Source organism: Coregonus lavaretus (genome assembly GCF_964263955.1).
Source record: "Coregonus lavaretus genome assembly, chromosome: 9".
NCBI lineage: Eukaryota > Metazoa > Chordata > Actinopteri > Salmoniformes > Salmonidae > Coregonus > Coregonus lavaretus.
This window is the reverse complement of record NC_139996.1, coordinates 60,649,437-60,667,407: the sequence shown is the minus strand read 5'-3', so window position 1 is coordinate 60,667,407 and position 17,971 is coordinate 60,649,437. Positions and strand designations below refer to the sequence as shown.

At 43.7% G+C, this 17,971-nt stretch overlaps 2 long non-coding RNA genes across 2 annotated transcripts; both read right to left on the bottom strand.

Annotated features, from left to right (window-relative positions):
* Positions 1-1,866: 1,866 nt before the first annotated feature.
* LOC311134607 lies at positions 1,867-2,582 on the bottom strand. Its single transcript, XR_014613707.1, has 4 exons — positions 2,504-2,582; positions 2,327-2,409; positions 2,107-2,198; positions 1,867-1,921 (listed from the first exon to the last, which is right to left on the bottom strand). It is a non-coding gene; the product is annotated as an uncharacterized lncRNA (long non-coding RNA).
* Positions 2,583-3,846: 1,264 nt separating this feature from the next.
* LOC311134552 lies at positions 3,847-4,532 on the bottom strand. Its single transcript, XR_014613704.1, has 3 exons — positions 4,449-4,532; positions 4,109-4,226; positions 3,847-3,884 (listed from the first exon to the last, which is right to left on the bottom strand). It is a non-coding gene; the product is annotated as an uncharacterized lncRNA (long non-coding RNA).
* Between the last annotated feature and the right edge of the window lie 13,439 nt (positions 4,533-17,971).

Below are 17,971 nucleotides of genomic sequence, written 5' to 3'. Positions count from 1 at the left end.
CTAGAAATTGATACTGCGGTTGTCACATAAAACAGATAACCCATAGTTCATTATTAAATAACACAACTCATTTCTTTATTGTATTACTCATAAAATATACAGCAATCTTCAGATACTGAAAGAATTCATGGGAGTTTCGAATTCAGTCACTATTTCATATGTACATGTTAGTTTCATCCTTTTAAAGAAAAAAAAGGACACGAAAAAACCTGTGAACCTCCTGATCCTGATTTGACGAACATGTGTATTGTACATATTTCCAGTTAAAATGATTTTCAAAAAGAGACAGAAACGGGGGTTTGAACAAGCAATCACATAAAAGGATTGAGTGGTTTCATTTTTTTGAAGAAGTTAAAGCAAGCAAAACCTGTCAAAATAAATTGATTATAAGACCAAGACAAATAATATATATATTTTTTTTTTTCAACAGAAGAGAATCTAAATGCTGCTGTCCTACCATTGGTTTACAGTGTTTCTCCTCTCCAAGGGAGGCATGTTTTCTGCCTCGGAATAGTATCAGTGCTTTTCACAAACGTTGTAGTACTTAGTGTGCATCATTGTTTTCGCTCATACAGCTGCCTCTACTCTCCTAACCTCCCCTCAGTAACTAAAGAAGGCACAAAATGATGACATAAATATCACAAGAAAGTAAATTATTCATTCATGTATTCTTTCTAAAATATTTTCTAGAGGGCAAAGGACAGGTAGGTTTAAAAACACAAATGTAAATAGTCCTGTCATACAAATGCAAAACTGTACGTCCTAAATGGCACCCTATTCTTTATAGAGTACACTACTTTTGACCAGAACCCTATGGGCCCTGGTCTTAAGTAGTGTACTATAAAGGGGATAGGGTGCCATTGGGGATGGAAATTCTTTGAAATTACTCATGAGAGCAAATACTATGATTTTTTGGTTCCCACAGAGGGTCAGGAGCTTAAGACATGAATGATTTTATTAAAATGTTTGTTCATAAAAAATAAATGATTTCCCCTCCTCCCACATGGATTACAGACAAGAGGCTAGGTGCGTTCTGACTGTCTTAGTGTGCGGATAAACATGACCATCACTCTCATAAAACTTAAATGAAACATCACTCCTTATGTTTTTTCTCAGCCCAAAACGCTCAATCCCATTTCTACTGTCAAAACAGGTTTTGAAAAGGCTTCTTCCACATCTTTTGGTCCATGTCTGTTTTTCACTCAGTGAAGTGCTACTATCCCCTTGGACTACAGGTTATTGCCGTCATAAGGTGTCCGTCTGTCTGTTGGCTGGACAGTTTCTACCGTTTAGGACCTTTGTGGGTAAAGGTAAAGGTGGGGTATAGCAGCAGCAGTTCCTCTGAAGTCCAGTATCTGCTGGAAGGACACCTGGTGGTACGAGAGGATGAGTGTGGCCAGCCAGCCTGTTGTGCCTACCCCTCTCCCTCCCTCCCTCCATTTCTCTCTCTCCATCTGCGGGACTCTTAAGGCTCCTGTGCGGACTGTCTCGGCTCGTGCCCTCCCAAAGCTGGCTGTGGTGATTTAAGAAACGGTGTGTATGTGTGTATTTGTTTGTGGCCTCTGCCCCACTTCACTGTCCATCCGCCTGCCCTTGGCTCCCCTCCTGGGCAGCGACCACCACCCCCCTCAGTATGTCTCTGAGTCTGAGTCGTTGAGTTCCTCATCCTTGTAGAAGCCTCCATCGTGTTCGCGGTGGCCGATGTTGTTGAAGCTGCAGTAGGAGCTGTGCTCGCTGCGCAGCACGGGCAGGCTGTCGAAGGTCACACTCTTGGAGGGGCTGGTGGTGTAGTGGTTAATGGCACTGAAGGACAGGCTGGGCGCCGGGTTGCAGGGGGACACGGGCATCATGGTGGCCAGGATCAGAGCCAGGGAGTCCGCCACGTCTTTGTTGGGGGCGCAGGCCAAGGCTGGCGTGTAAGCTGAGGGGTTCAAACAGAACAGCAGAGGGTCACTTCAGGAGCATCACAGTTTACTATAACACTTTTGGTGAAAAACATGATACAAAGTTAAGACAACAACCAAGCAGTGGACTAGAGAGAAACATTTGTGGACACATTGAGAAGAGAAGTACAGAAGAAAACGGTGTTAGCGTTATGGATCTTACCATTCTTATCGACTGCGAGCACGCTAGCACCCTTCACTAGTAGCTCCTGAACCACCACCGTCAGACCATTTCTGGCTGCAACGTGTAACGGCCTGAGGAGAAAGTACCGTCAGATTAGCCAGCAGCAAATGAGGATACCTTCCAAATGCCAGACTATTCCCTATATAGTGCACTTCTTCTAATACTTCTGGCCCAATTAATACAGCTGAACCATACGTACGTCTGTAAGGCTGCGTTAGTCGAGTTGATGAGGTTCCTGTCTGTAATCTTCTCCAATATCAACAAGGCACTGGTTTCATGCCCCTTTAAAAACCAGAGTCAAACATGTCAGACCAAAATTTTAACCAGAGAGAGCCAACTGTTCAGATGAACGTCATCTTCATGTGGGGATGCTCACCTTACTGCAGGCCAGATGAAGAGCAGTGTTCTTGACTGCATCCTGCAGGGTGAGCTCTGCTTTGGCACTGCTCACCAACAGCTCTGACACAGACAGAGAAACATAAAGAAACTCAATTAGGAAATGAAGCGACTTATTAAAATGTAAAACAGACATGTTGAACTTAAACCGGCTGGGTGAGGCAAAGCGGAGGAGAGGGGGCTGCGTACCGACAGCGTTGGTTTGTCCGTTCTCAGCAGCCATCATGAGGGAGGTCTTCCCGGAGGCATCGGGGGAGTTGACCTGGGCGTTGTGGCCTAGCAGCAGCTGAAGACACTCCACGTGGTCCGTGAAAGCCGCCGCATGCAGGGGGGTCCTGGAGAGAGAGGAAACTTATTTCACCGACATCATGTAGGACTGTTATAAACAAGTTTGTTCAATTAACCCTGTTTATACCATAGAAATATAAAATCACTAATAGATGTATTAAAAGTAATCTACAATCCCTCATCCAACCCCAGAGGTAATTTTATTCCCCAGACAACATTATTCTCCAGAAGAAAAGGACTGTGTCATGTGCTGTAGTTACCGGTTCTTGGTGTCAGTGGCGTTGACAATGGCCGGCCCCAGAGTGTCAATCAGCATCTCTGCAGCCCCCTCGTTGTCATTGATCACAGCTCAGTGGAGGGGGCTGAACGAGTTGCCCTCGGTCTTGTGGAAAACCTCCTGTTCCAGCAGCACCTCTACACACGTGTCATGGCCTAGTGGAAGATTGATTCATACAGGAAAAGGATGACGTCGCTGCAGACCACAACAATACTCTCAGAGAAAGCTACACATCTGACAATGGTGAAGTCACAAAAGATGTTTTAGCTACAACATATGCTATGTCAATACCTGACAAAGTCCTGTTTCAGTGTAAGGTCCTCCACTGAGAGTCATAACCCCTAATTCTGTTGTAGTCTTGTTCATTCCCCCACATGGCTCCGTCCACACCAATCGAATGCTTTTCAAGCCACAAGAGGGAGTGAATGAGTGTACACTTCATGGAGGAGAGAACAGAGCTACAGTCCAGTTAGTCAGTACGTACCGTTGTATGGCCTGCCTAATTCAGGGACATGTTTACAGTGCTGAAGAGAGAAAATCAGAAAAGATCTAGTGTTCCGTTAGTCCAGTACGTACTGTTGTAGCAGGCCCAGTGTAGTGGCGTGTAGCCCTGGTTGTCTGTGATGACGGGGAGGGTCTCCACTGACTGGGCGGCGTGTAGGAGCCCCCCCAGCACCCCGATGTGTCCGGATGCCGCAGCCAGGTGGACAGGGGTCCGCCCCTTACAGTCCCGAACCAGGAAGCTGGCGCTGTGCTAGAGCAGGGCCTCCACACACTCCTCATGACCCGTCACCGCCTGGGAGGAAGGGCGGGGAGACAAGAATGGATTTGAAATAACTAATAATCAATGATATAATAATGAATCATCAATTATTACAAATGATGTCTGGAGGCAGGTCCCCCTACAGGGATGAATACACCACTACCCATGGACAACTACTTTTCTGAAGATAATATGTATATTTGAGCCTCCCCGTCTCTTTCTGTGTGTGAGCGTATACAGCCAGCTCTCCTCCTCACCCCTCTGTGTAGCGCTGTTCTGCCCCACTTGTCTTTGGCTTCTACGCTGGCTCCCTTGTTGAGCAGTGAGTACAAACAGTCTGTGTGTCCGCTCAGCACCGACAGCATCAGAGGGGTTCTGATACACAAGACAACAAGGTCATATTACAAACTGGTAATAACCAGGTTGAGTCCCAAATGGCAACCTATTCCCTATATGGTACACTAATTTTGACCTGAGCCCATAGGGTTCTGGTTTAAAGTAGTGCACCAAGTAGGGCATAGGGTGCCATTTGGGACGTAGACCTAGTGTCAAAATCTCTTTATTTCAGGAATTGTATCCAAAGCCCAATTGACTTACTGTCCATTCCCGTCTTGAACGTCCACTGCACTCTGGAGGTCAGCATTTCCAATCAGCAAACGCAAACACTCCGAATCACCGTTGGTAGCTAGAGGAGGATAAACAGAGAGGATATAAGAATGTGAGATGATTGACCGTTGGTAGCTAGAGGAGGATAAACAGAGAGGATATAAGAATGTGAGATGATTGACCGTTGGTAGCTAGAGGAGGCTAAACAGAGAGGATATGAGCTGATTGCTGGACGACTATTACCTTCACATGAACAGACAGATTTCTAGAACAGTGGTATTGGTAGATGACATCCTCAGGATGTTAACACAGCAGATAATAAAACATTTTGGGGCTGAGGCCCTCGAAGCCTGTCACCTGCTAGCTGTGTACCTGGCTCTGGATAGAAGTCCCCCTGTGCACTGATCTAGGATCAGCTTACCCTCCCCAGATCCTCAGCAATAATGACAAAAAATGACCTTAGATCAGTGTGTAGAGGGCATTTTCACACTATGCTATATAATATCCCTAGAGTGGACATTGGCATCCTAGCAACATGACCAAACAAATGTCCATCTTGGTAAGGAAAACTTTTGAATTACAGAATCTCTAGGTCTTACGTGATATCCTATGCGTACCTGCAGCGTGGATGGGGTCCTCTTCAGGGTGAAGTCTTTAACCAGGATGGAGGCTCCCTGGTTGATGAGGACGTCAACACACTCCACATGGCCTTTAAAGGCAGCCAGGTCCAGAGGGGTGCGCCCCTGGCTGTTCCTCACGTCTAGATCCAGCAGAGACTGAACCAGGACCTCCATAGCATGGTGGTGGCCGTGGTACGCCTGAATGGAAACAAACACACAGTCTGAAGCAAAGTCCAGTGGTATGCCTGAACAGATATACACTCCTAATATAATCAATGTCCTATAGTAGACCAGTGGTATGCCAGAACAGATATACACTCCTAATATAATCAATGTCCTATAGTAGACCAGTGGTATGCCTGAACAGATATACACTCCTAATATAATCAATGTCCTATAGTAGACCAGTGGTATGCCTGAACAGATATACACTCCTAATATAATCAATGTCCTATAGTAGACCAGTGGTGCACCTGAACAGATATACACTCCTAATATAATCAATGTCCTATAGTAGACCAGTGGTATGCCTGAACAGATATACACTCTTAATATAATCAATGTCCTATAGTAGACCAGTGGTATGCCTGAACAGATATACACTCCTAATATAATCAATGTCCTATAGTAGACCAGTGGTATGCCTGAACAGATATACACTCTTAATATAATCAATGTCCTATAGTAGACCAGTGGTATGCCTGAACAGAAACAGTCCTAGACCTCTAAAGTAGACCAGTGTCTCTCAAATCGGGTGCCCATTTTTTCTCCCGCCCAGCATCAACATCGAAGGTCCCTGCCAAGCGTGAGATTTAGAAACAAACACACTACTACTCCTCTGTTGGAGGTTGATTAACTCAAATGGCAAAATAAGGAAATCATCCTCATCATCACCGTGTCAAAATATGCATGTATTTTACACTAATCAGGAACAGATAGGAACATGGTGTGTGAGTGTCTGGACAATCAACTTTTCGTGGAAAAACAACACAATGCCTGCATCCCAGATAGCACCCTATTTCCCATGTAGTGCAGTACTTTTGATCTGGGCCCATAAGGTTCTGGTCAAAAGTAGTGCACTAAATAGGGAAGAGGGTGCCATTTGTCATGTGGCGAGACCCCTACAGGAGCAGGTAGGCTTTACTCACAGCTAAGTGTAGGGGGCTGATGGGAGCTCTGACATCAGAGTCGTTCAGGATGTCTGTCCTGAACCGTCAGTCGAGTCCCCTTACCAGGGGACTCGACTGACGGTAACCGGTGCTGGTTAAAATGACAGATATTTTTAAACCAGAGAACTCTCACACCCTAAGCCAGAATTATACACCTAGACCAACAAGCCTTTTGGTCAAAGATTTTTGGTTTTCCACAGAAATGACGGTCAAGATATAAATTGATGTCTCCATGTTGCTGTACAGTGACAAATTGTATTGGTGGTATAGTGGTGAACATAGCTTCCTTCCAAGCAGTTGACCTGTGTTCGTTTCCTGTCCAATGCAGAGCATTAAGTGTTTAGTGGGTTTAGGTTCTGGATTTGGTCTCCAGACTTGTGGGTTCGAATCTATATCCTTGTTCGCGTAACTCTTCACAGTCTGCTTTGCTCTTGCACGTTTTCTATATTCATTTGGGGTCATGAAATGAATAAACATTGTGCAAAATTGAACCTGCTAGCGCATCTCTCAATGGATTAACAGTCCATTGCCTTAACCACTCAGCCACCTTACCCTGCACTCTAGCTGTTGCATTCGCCCCTCCTACCAGTGGCCCGAGATCCGACTATCTCCACATGTTAAAGGTTCTACAAAAGGGTTCGTCCGGGATTTGAACCCGGGACCTCTCGCACCCTAAGCGAGAATCATACTCCTAGACCAACGAACCATTTGATCTTCTATATTTTTTGCTTTCCACAGCAAAGACGGTGAGGATATGGATTGACGTGTCCATGGTGCCAGGAAAGAGTGAATAACATGTTAGTGTTGGTGGTATGCTTTTGAGCATAGCTGTATCACAAGCATTTGACCGGGGTCCAGTTCAAATTCTCTTTAATTGGTCTGTTGTGTCTTCCAGTTTCGATCTACTTCAGCCGTAACCGCAGGAAATGAATGATGAGGGTAGACGAATGCGATAAATGAAGATTTTAAAAGAGGAAATGAAAAAAGAAGACCTCAAAATTATTTGGAACTCATTTATTTTGAGTCGATTGACGCACCGGTATGTCAATCGAAGTAAAATCATCTTAAAAATCCCAATTATATTCGGTCAGTTTTAAACTAGATGCATCTCAATCCTCCATAACAACTGATGTCACACCTCCGCTTCTGCGGTGAAAGGTGGCAGAGCTAGAGCGCTGTTTGTCAAACCATAAGACATCCCAATAATCGATCATCCCACAAAAACGTATTTAGCTTCCAAACACTTTGACCTACAACATTTTTTGACTGCTCTATGGAAAGGGGGTACTCTCACGGACACGATGGTGTTCTCCGTTTTGCTCTATGACCCCCACAAGTGTCAGGGGACTCGACTGACGGTAACCGGTGCTGGTTAAAATGACAGATATTTTTAAACCAGAGAACTCTCACACCCTAAGCCAGAATTATACACCTAGACCAACAAGCCTTTTGGTCAAAGATTTTTGGTTTTCCACAGAAATGACGGTCAAGATATAAATTGATGTCTCCATGTTGCTGTACAGTGACAAATTGTATTGGTGGTATAGTGGTGAACATAGCTTCCTTCCAAGCAGTTGACCTGTGTTCGTTTCCTGTCCAATGCAGAGCATTAAGTGTTTAGTGGGTTTAGGTTCTGGATTTGGTCTCCAGACTTGTGGGTTCGAATCTATATCCTTGTTCGCGTAACTCTTCACAGTCTGCTTTGCTCTTGCACGTTTTCTATATTCATTTGGGGTCATGAAATGAATAAACATTGTGCAAAATTGAACCTGCTAGCGCATCTCTCAATGGATTAACAGTCCATTGCCTTAACCACTCAGCCACCTTACCCTGCACTCTAGCTGTTGCATTCGCCCCTCCTACCAGTGGCCCGAGATCCGACTATCTCCACATGTTAAAGGTTCTACAAAAGGGTTCGTCCGGGATTTGAACCCGGGACCTCTCGCACCCTAAGCGAGAATCATACTCCTAGACCAACGAACCATTTGATCTTCTATATTTTTTGCTTTCCACAGCAAAGACGGTGAGGATATGGATTGACGTGTCCATGGTGCCAGGAAAGAGTGAATAACATGTTAGTGTTGGTGGTATGCTTTTGAGCATAGCTGTATCACAAGCATTTGACCGGGGTCCAGTTCAAATTCTCTTTAATTGGTCTGTTGTGTCTTCCAGTTTCGATCTACTTCAGCCGTAACCGCAGGAAATGAATGATGAGGGTAGACGAATGCGATAAATGAAGATTTTAAAAGAGGAAATGAAAAAAGAAGACCTCAAAATTATTTGGAACTCATTTATTTTGAGTCGATTGACGCACCGGTATGTCAATCGAAGTAAAATCATCTTAAAAATCCCAATTATATTCGGTCAGTTTTAAACTAGATGCATCTCAATCCTCCATAACAACTGATGTCACACCTCCGCTTCTGCGGTGAAAGGTGGCAGAGCTAGAGCGCTGTTTGTCAAACCATAAGACATCCCAATAATCGATCATCCCACAAAAACGTATTTAGCTTCCAAACACTTTGACCTACAACATTTTTTGACTGCTCTATGGAAAGGGGGTACTCTCACGGACACGATGGTGTTCTCCGTTTTGCTCTATGACCCCCACAAGTGTCAGGGGACTCGACTGACGGTAACCGGTGCTGGTTAAAATGACAGATATTTTTAAACCAGAGAACTCTCACACCCTAAGCCAGAATTATACACCTAGACCAACAAGCCTTTTGGTCAAAGATTTTTGGTTTTCCACAGAAATGACGGTCAAGATATAAATTGATGTCTCCATGTTGCTGTACAGTGACAAATTGTATTGGTGGTATAGTGGTGAACATAGCTTCCTTCCAAGCAGTTGACCTGTGTTCGTTTCCTGTCCAATGCAGAGCATTAAGTGTTTAGTGGGTTTAGGTTCTGGATTTGGTCTCCAGACTTGTGGGTTCGAATCTATATCCTTGTTCGCGTAACTCTTCACAGTCTGCTTTGCTCTTGCACGTTTTCTATATTCATTTGGGGTCATGAAATGAATAAACATTGTGCAAAATTGAACCTGCTAGCGCATCTCTCAATGGATTAACAGTCCATTGCCTTAACCACTCAGCCACCTTACCCTGCACTCTAGCTGTTGCATTCGCCCCTCCTACCAGTGGCCCGAGATCCGACTATCTCCACATGTTAAAGGTTCTACAAAAGGGTTCGTCCGGGATTTGAACCCGGGACCTCTCGCACCCTAAGCGAGAATCATACTCCTAGACCAACGAACCATTTGATCTTCTATATTTTTTGCTTTCCACAGCAAAGACGGTGAGGATATGGATTGACGTGTCCATGGTGCCAGGAAAGAGTGAATAACATGTTAGTGTTGGTGGTATGCTTTTGAGCATAGCTGTATCACAAGCATTTGACCGGGGTCCAGTTCAAATTCTCTTTAATTGGTCTGTTGTGTCTTCCAGTTTCGATCTACTTCAGCCGTAACCGCAGGAAATGAATGATGAGGGTAGACGAATGCGATAAATGAAGATTTTAAAAGAGGAAATGAAAAAAGAAGACCTCAAAATTATTTGGAACTCATTTATTTTGAGTCGATTGACGCACCGGTATGTCAATCGAAGTAAAATCATCTTAAAAATCCCAATTATATTCGGTCAGTTTTAAACTAGATGCATCTCAATCCTCCATAACAACTGATGTCACACCTCCGCTTCTGCGGTGAAAGGTGGCAGAGCTAGAGCGCTGTTTGTCAAACCATAAGCCATCCCAATAATCGATCATCCTACAAAAACATATTTAGCTTCCAAACACTTTGACCTACAACATTTTTTGACTGCTCTATGGAAAGGGGGTACTCTCACGGACACGATGGTGTTCTCCGTTTTGCTCTATGACCCCCACAAGTGTCAGGGGACTCGACTGACGGTAACCGGTGCTGGTTAAAATGACAGATATTTTTAAACCAGAGAACTCTCACACCCTAAGCCAGAATTATACACCTAGACCAACAAGCCTTTTGGTCAAAGATTTTTGGTTTTCCACAGAAATGACGGTCAAGATATAAATTGATGTCTCCATGTTGCTGTACAGTGACAAATTGTATTGGTGGTATAGTGGTGAACATAGCTTCCTTCCAAGCAGTTGACCTGTGTTCGTTTCCTGTCCAATGCAGAGCATTAAGTGTTTAGTGGGTTTAGGTTCTGGATTTGGTCTCCAGACTTGTGGGTTCGAATCTATATCCTTGTTCGCGTAACTCTTCACAGTCTGCTTTGCTCTTGCACGTTTTCTATATTCATTTGGGGTCATGAAATGAATAAACATTGTGCAAAATTGAACCTGCTAGCGCATCTCTCAATGGATTAACAGTCCATTGCCTTAACCACTCAGCCACCTTACCCTGCACTCTAGCTGTTGCATTCGCCCCTCCTACCAGTGGCCCGAGATCCGACTATCTCCACATGTTAAAGGTTCTACAAAAGGGTTCGTCCGGGATTTGAACCCGGGACCTCTCGCACCCTAAGCGAGAATCATACCCCTAGACCAACGAACCATTTGATCTTCTATATTTTTTGCTTTCCACAGCAAAGACGGTGAGGATATGGATTGACGTGTCCATGGTGCCAGGAAAGAGTGAATAACATGTTAGTGTTGGTGGTATGCTTTTGAGCATAGCTGTATCACAAGCATTTGACCGGGGTCCAGTTCAAATTCTCTTTAATTGGTCTGTTGTGTCTTCCAGTTTCGATCTACTTCAGCCGTAACCGCAGGAAATGAATGATGAGGGTAGACGAATGCGATAAATGAAGATTTTAAAAGAGGAAATGAAAAAAGAAGACCTCAAAATTATTTGGAACTCATTTATTTTGAGTCGATTGACGCACCGGTATGTCAATCGAAGTAAAATCATCTTAAAAATCCCAATTATATTCGGTCAGTTTTAAACTAGATGCATCTCAATCCTCCATAACAACTGATGTCACACCTCCGCTTCTGCGGTGAAAGGTGGCAGAGCTAGAGCGCTGTTTGTCAAACCATAAGACATCCCAATAATCGATCATCCCACAAAAACGTATTTAGCTTCCAAACACTTTGACCTACAACATTTTTTGACTGCTCTATGGAAAGGGGGTACTCTCACGGACACGATGGTGTTCTCCGTTTTGCTCTATGACCCCCACAAGTGTCAGGGGACTCGACTTACGGTAACCGGTGCTGGTTAAAATGACAGATATTTTTAAACCAGAGAACTCTCACACCCTAAGCCAGAATTATACACCTAGACCAACAAGCCTTTTGGTCAAAGATTTTTGGTTTTCCACAGAAATGACGGTCAAGATATAAATTGATGTCTCCATGTTGCTGTACAGTGACAAATTGTATTGGTGGTATAGTGGTGAACATAGCTTCCTTCCAAGCAGTTGACCTGTGTTCGTTTCCTGTCCAATGCAGAGCATTAAGTGTTTAGTGGGTTTAGGTTCTGGATTTGGTCTCCAGACTTGTGGGTTCGAATCTATATCCTTGTTCGCGTAACTCTTCACAGTCTCCTTTGCTCTTGCACGTTTTCTATATTCATTTGGGGTCATGAAATGAATAAACATTGTGCAAAATTGAACCTGCTAGCGCATCTCTCAATGGATTAACAGTCCATTGCCTTAACCACTCAGCCACCTTACCCTGCACTCTAGCTGTTGCATTCGCCCCTCCTACCAGTGGCCCGAGATCCGACTATCTCCACATGTTAAAGGTTCTACAAAAGGGTTCGTCCGGGATTTGAACCCGGGACCTCTCGCACCCTAAGCGAGAATCATACCCCTAGACCAACGAACCATTTGATCTTCTATATTTTTTGCTTTCCACAGCAAAGACGGTGAGGATATGGATTGACGTGTCCATGGTGCCAGGAAAGAGTGAATAACATGTTAGTGTTGGTGGTATGCTTTTGAGCATAGCTGTATCACAAGCATTTGACCGGGGTCCAGTTCAAATTCTCTTTAATTGGTCTGTTGTGTCTTCCAGTTTCGATCTACTTCAGCCGTAACCGCAGGAAATGAATGATGAGGGTAGACGAATGCGATAAATGAAGATTTTAAAAGAGGAAATGAAAAAAGAAGACCTCAAAATTATTTGGAACTCATTTATTTTGAGTCGATTGACGCACCGGTATGTCAATCGAAGTAAAATCATCTTAAAAATCCCAATTATATTCGGTCAGTTTTAAACTAGATGCATCTCAATCCTCCATAACAACTGATGTCACACCTCCGCTTCTGCGGTGAAAGGTGGCAGAGCTAGAGCGCTGTTTGTCAAACCATAAGACATCCCAATAATCGATCATCCCACAAAAACGTATTTAGCTTCCAAACACTTTGACCTACAACATTTTTTGACTGCTCTATGGAAAGGGGGTACTCTCACGGACACGATGGTGTTCTCCATTTTGCTCTATGACCCCCACAAGTGTCAGGGGACTCGACTGACGGTAACCGGTGCTGGTTAAAATGACAGATATTTTTAAACCAGAGAACTCTCACACCCTAAGCCAGAATTATACACCTAGACCAACAAGCCTTTTGGTCAAAGATTTTTGGTTTTCCACAGAAATGACGGTCAAGATATAAATTGATGTCTCCATGTTGCTGTACAGTGACAAATTGTATTGGTGGTATAGTGGTGAACATAGCTTCCTTCCAAGCAGTTGACCTGTGTTCGTTTCCTGTCCAATGCAGAGCATTAAGTGTTTAGTGGGTTTAGGTTCTGGATTTGGTCTCCAGACTTGTGGGTTCGAATCTATATCCTTGTTCGCGTAACTCTTCACAGTCTGCTTTGCTCTTGCACGTTTTCTATATTCATTTGGGGTCATGAAATGAATAAACATTGTGCAAAATTGAACCTGCTAGCGCATCTCTCAATGGATTAACAGTCCATTGCCTTAACCACTCAGCCACCTTACCCTGCACTCTAGCTGTTGCATTCGCCCCTCCTACCAGTGGCCCGAGATCCGACTATCTCCACATGTTAAAGGTTCTACAAAAGGGTTCGTCCGGGATTTGAACCCGGGACCTCTCGCACCCTAAGCGAGAATCATACCCCTAGACCAACGAACCATTTGATCTTCTATATTTTTCGCTTTCCACAGCAAAGACGGTGAGGATATGGATTGACGTGTCCATGGTGCCAGGAAAGAGTGAATAACATGTTAGTGTTGGTGGTATGCTTTTGAGCATAGCTGTATCACAAGCATTTGACCGGGGTCCAGTTCAAATTCTCTTTAATTGGTCTGTTGTGTCTTCCAGTTTCGATCTACTTCAGCCGTAACCGCAGGAAATGAATGATGAGGGTAGACGAATGCGATAAATGAAGATTTTAAAAGAGGAAATGAAAAAAGAAGACCTCAAAATTATTTGGAACTCATTTATTTTGAGTCGATTGACGCACCGGTATGTCAATCGAAGTAAAATCATCTTAAAAATCCCAATTATATTCGGTCAGTTTTAAACTAGATGCATCTCAATCCTCCATAACAACTGATGTCACACCTCCGCTTCTGCGGTGAAAGGTGGCAGAGCTAGAGCGCTGTTTGTCAAACCATAAGACATCCCAATAATCGATCATCCCACAAAAACGTATTTAGCTTCCAAACACTTTGACCTACAACATTTTTTGACTGCTCTATGGAAAGGGGGTACTCTCACGGACACGATGGTGTTCTCCGTTTTGCTCTATGACCCCCACAAGTGTCAGGGGACTCGACTGACGGTAACCGGTGCTGGTTAAAATGACAGATATTTTTAAACCAGAGAACTCTCACACCCTAAGCCAGAATTATACACCTAGACCAACAAGCCTTTTGGTCAAAGATTTTTGGTTTTCCACAGAAATGACGGTCAAGATATAAATTGATGTCTCCATGTTGCTGTACAGTGACAAATTGTATTGGTGGTATAGTGGTGAACATAGCTTCCTTCCAAGCAGTTGACCTGTGTTCGTTTCCTGTCCAATGCAGAGCATTAAGTGTTTAGTGGGTTTAGGTTCTGGATTTGGTCTCCAGACTTGTGGGTTCGAATCTATATCCTTGTTCGCGTAACTCTTCACAGTCTCCTTTGCTCTTGCACGTTTTCTATATTCATTTGGGGTCATGAAATGAATAAACATTGTGCAAAATTGAACCTGCTAGCGCATCTCTCAATGGATTAACAGTCCATTGCCTTAACCACTCAGCCACCTTACCCTGCACTCTAGCTGTTGCATTCGCCCCTCCTACCAGTGGCCCGAGATCCGACTATCTCCACATGTTAAAGGTTCTACAAAAGGGTTCGTCCGGGATTTGAACCCGGGACCTCTCGCACCCTAAGCGAGAATCATACCCCTAGACCAACGAACCATTTGATCTTCTATATTTTTTGCTTTCCACAGCAAAGACGGTGAGGATATGGATTGACGTGTCCATGGTGCCAGGAAAGAGTGAATAACATGTTAGTGTTGGTGGTATGCTTTTGAGCATAGCTGTATCACAAGCATTTGACCGGGGTCCAGTTCAAATTCTCTTTAATTGGTCTGTTGTGTCTTCCAGTTTCGATCTACTTCAGCCGTAACCGCAGGAAATGAATGATGAGGGTAGACGAATGCGATAAATGAAGATTTTAAAAGAGGAAATGAAAAAAGAAGACCTCAAAATTATTTGGAACTCATTTATTTTGAGTCGATTGACGCACCGGTATGTCAATCGAAGTAAAATCATCTTAAAAATCCCAATTATATTCGGTCAGTTTTAAACTAGATGCATCTCAATCCTCCATAACAACTGATGTCACACCTCCGCTTCTGCGGTGAAAGGTGGCAGAGCTAGAGCGCTGTTTGTCAAACCATAAGACATCCCAATAATCGATCATCCCACAAAAACGTATTTAGCTTCCAAACACTTTGACCTACAACATTTTTTGACTGCTCTATGGAAAGGGGGTACTCTCACGGACACGATGGTGTTCTCCGTTTTGCTCTATGACCCCCACAAGTGTCAGGGGACTCGACTGACGGTAACCGGTGCTGGTTAAAATGACAGATATTTTTAAACCAGAGAACTCTCACACCCTAAGCCAGAATTATACACCTAGACCAACAAGCCTTTTGGTCAAAGATTTTTGGTTTTCCACAGAAATGACGGTCAAGATATAAATTGATGTCTCCATGTTGCTGTACAGTGACAAATTGTATTGGTGGTATAGTGGTGAACATAGCTTCCTTCCAAGCAGTTGACCTGTGTTCGTTTCCTGTCCAATGCAGAGCATTAAGTGTTTAGTGGGTTTAGGTTCTGGATTTGGTCTCCAGACTTGTGGGTTCGAATCTATATCCTTGTTCGCGTAACTCTTCACAGTCTGCTTTGCTCTTGCACGTTTTCTATATTCATTTGGGGTCATGAAATGAATAAACATTGTGCAAAATTGAACCTGCTAGCGCATCTCTCAATGGATTAACAGTCCATTGCCTTAACCACTCAGCCACCTTACCCTGCACTCTAGCTGTTGCATTCGCCCCTCCTACCAGTGGCCCGAGATCCGACTATCTCCACATGTTAAAGGTTCTACAAAAGGGTTCGTCCGGGATTTGAACCCAGGACCTCTCGCACCCTAAGCGAGAATCATACCCCTAGACCAACGAACCATTTGATTTTCTATATTTTTTGCTTTCCACAGCAAAGACGGTGAGGATATGGATTGACGTGTCCATGGTGCCAGGAAAGAGTGAATAACATGTTAGTGTTGGTGGTATGCTTTTGAGCATAGCTGTATCACAAGCATTTGACCGGGGTCCAGTTCAAATTCTCTTTAATTGGTCTGTTGTGTCTTCCAGTTTCGATCTACTTCAGCCGTAACCGCAGGAAATGAATGATGAGGGTAGACGAATGCGATAAATGAAGATTTTAAAAGAGGAAATGAAAAAAGAAGACCTCAAAATTATTTGGAACTCATTTATTTTGAGTCGATTGACGCACCGGTATGTCAATCGAAGTAAAATCATCTTAAAAATCCCAATTATATTCGGTCAGTTTTAAACTAGATGCAAACTTAATCCTCCATAACAACTGATGTCACACCTCCGCTTCTGCGGTGAAAGGTGGCAGAGCTAGAGCGCTGTTTGTCAAACCATAAGACATCCCAATAATCGATCATCCCACAAAAACGTATTTAGCTTCCAAACACTTTGACCTACAACATTTTTTGACTGCTCTATGGAAAGGGGGTACTCTCACGGACACGATGGTGTTCTCCGTTTTGCTCTATGACCCCCACAAGTGTCAGGGGACTCGACTGACGGTAACCGGTGCTGGTTAAAATGACAGATATTTTTAAACCAGAGAACTCTCACACCCTAAGCCAGAATTATACACCTAGACCAACAAGCCTTTTGGTCAAAGATTTTTGGTTTTCCACAGAAATGACGGTCAAGATATAAATTGATGTCTCCATGTTGCTGTACAGTGACAAATTGTATTGGTGGTATAGTGGTGAACATAGCTTCCTTCCAAGCAGTTGACCTGTGTTCGTTTCCTGTCCAATGCAGAGCATTAAGTGTTTAGTGGGTTTAGGTTCTGGATTTGGTCTCCAGACTTGTGGGTTCGAATCTATATCCTTGTTCGCGTAACTCTTCACAGTCTCCTTTGCTCTTGCACGTTTTCTATATTCATTTGGGGTCATGAAATGAATAAACATTGTGCAAAATTGAACCTGCTAGCGCATCTCTCAATGGATTAACAGTCCATTGCCTTAACCACTCAGCCACCTTACCCTGCACTCTAGCTGTTGCATTCGCCCCTCCTACCAGTGGCCCGAGATCCGACTATCTCCACATGTTAAAGGTTCTACAAAAGGGTTCGTCCGGGATTTGAACCCGGGACCTCTCGCACCCTAAGCGAGAATCATACCCCTAGACCAACGAACCATTTGATCTTCTATATTTTTTGCTTTCCACAGCAAAGACGGTGAGGATATGGATTGACGTGTCCATGGTGCCAGGAAAGAGTGAATAACATGTTAGTGTTGGTGGTATGCTTTTGAGCATAGCTGTATCACAAGCATTTGACCGGGGTCCAGTTCAAATTCTCTTTAATTGGTCTGTTGTGTCTTCCAGTTTCGATCTACTTCAGCCGTAACCGCAGGAAATGAATGATGAGGGTAGACGAATGCGATAAATGAAGATTTTAAAAGAGGAAATGAAAAAAGAAGACCTCAAAATTATTTGGAACTCATTTATTTTGAGTCGATTGACGCACCGGTATGTCAATCGAAGTAAAATCATCTTAAAAATCCCAATTATATTCGGTCAGTTTTAAACTAGATGCATCTCAATCCTCCATAACAACTGATGTCACACCTCCGCTTCTGCGGTGAAAGGTGGCAGAGCTAGAGCGCTGTTTGTCAAACCATAAGACATCCCAATAATCGATCATCCCACAAAAACGTATTTAGCTTCCAAACACTTTGACCTACAACATTTTTTGACTGCTCTATGGAAAGGGGGTACTCTCACGGACACGATGGTGTTCTCCGTTTTGCTCTATGACCCCCACAAGTGTCAGGGGACTCGACTGACGGTAACCGGTGCTGGTTAAAATGACAGATATTTTTAAACCAGAGAACTCTCACACCCTAAGCCAGAATTATACACCTAGACCAACAAGCCTTTTGGTCAAAGATTTTTGGTTTTCCACAGAAATGACGGTCAAGATATAAATTGATGTCTC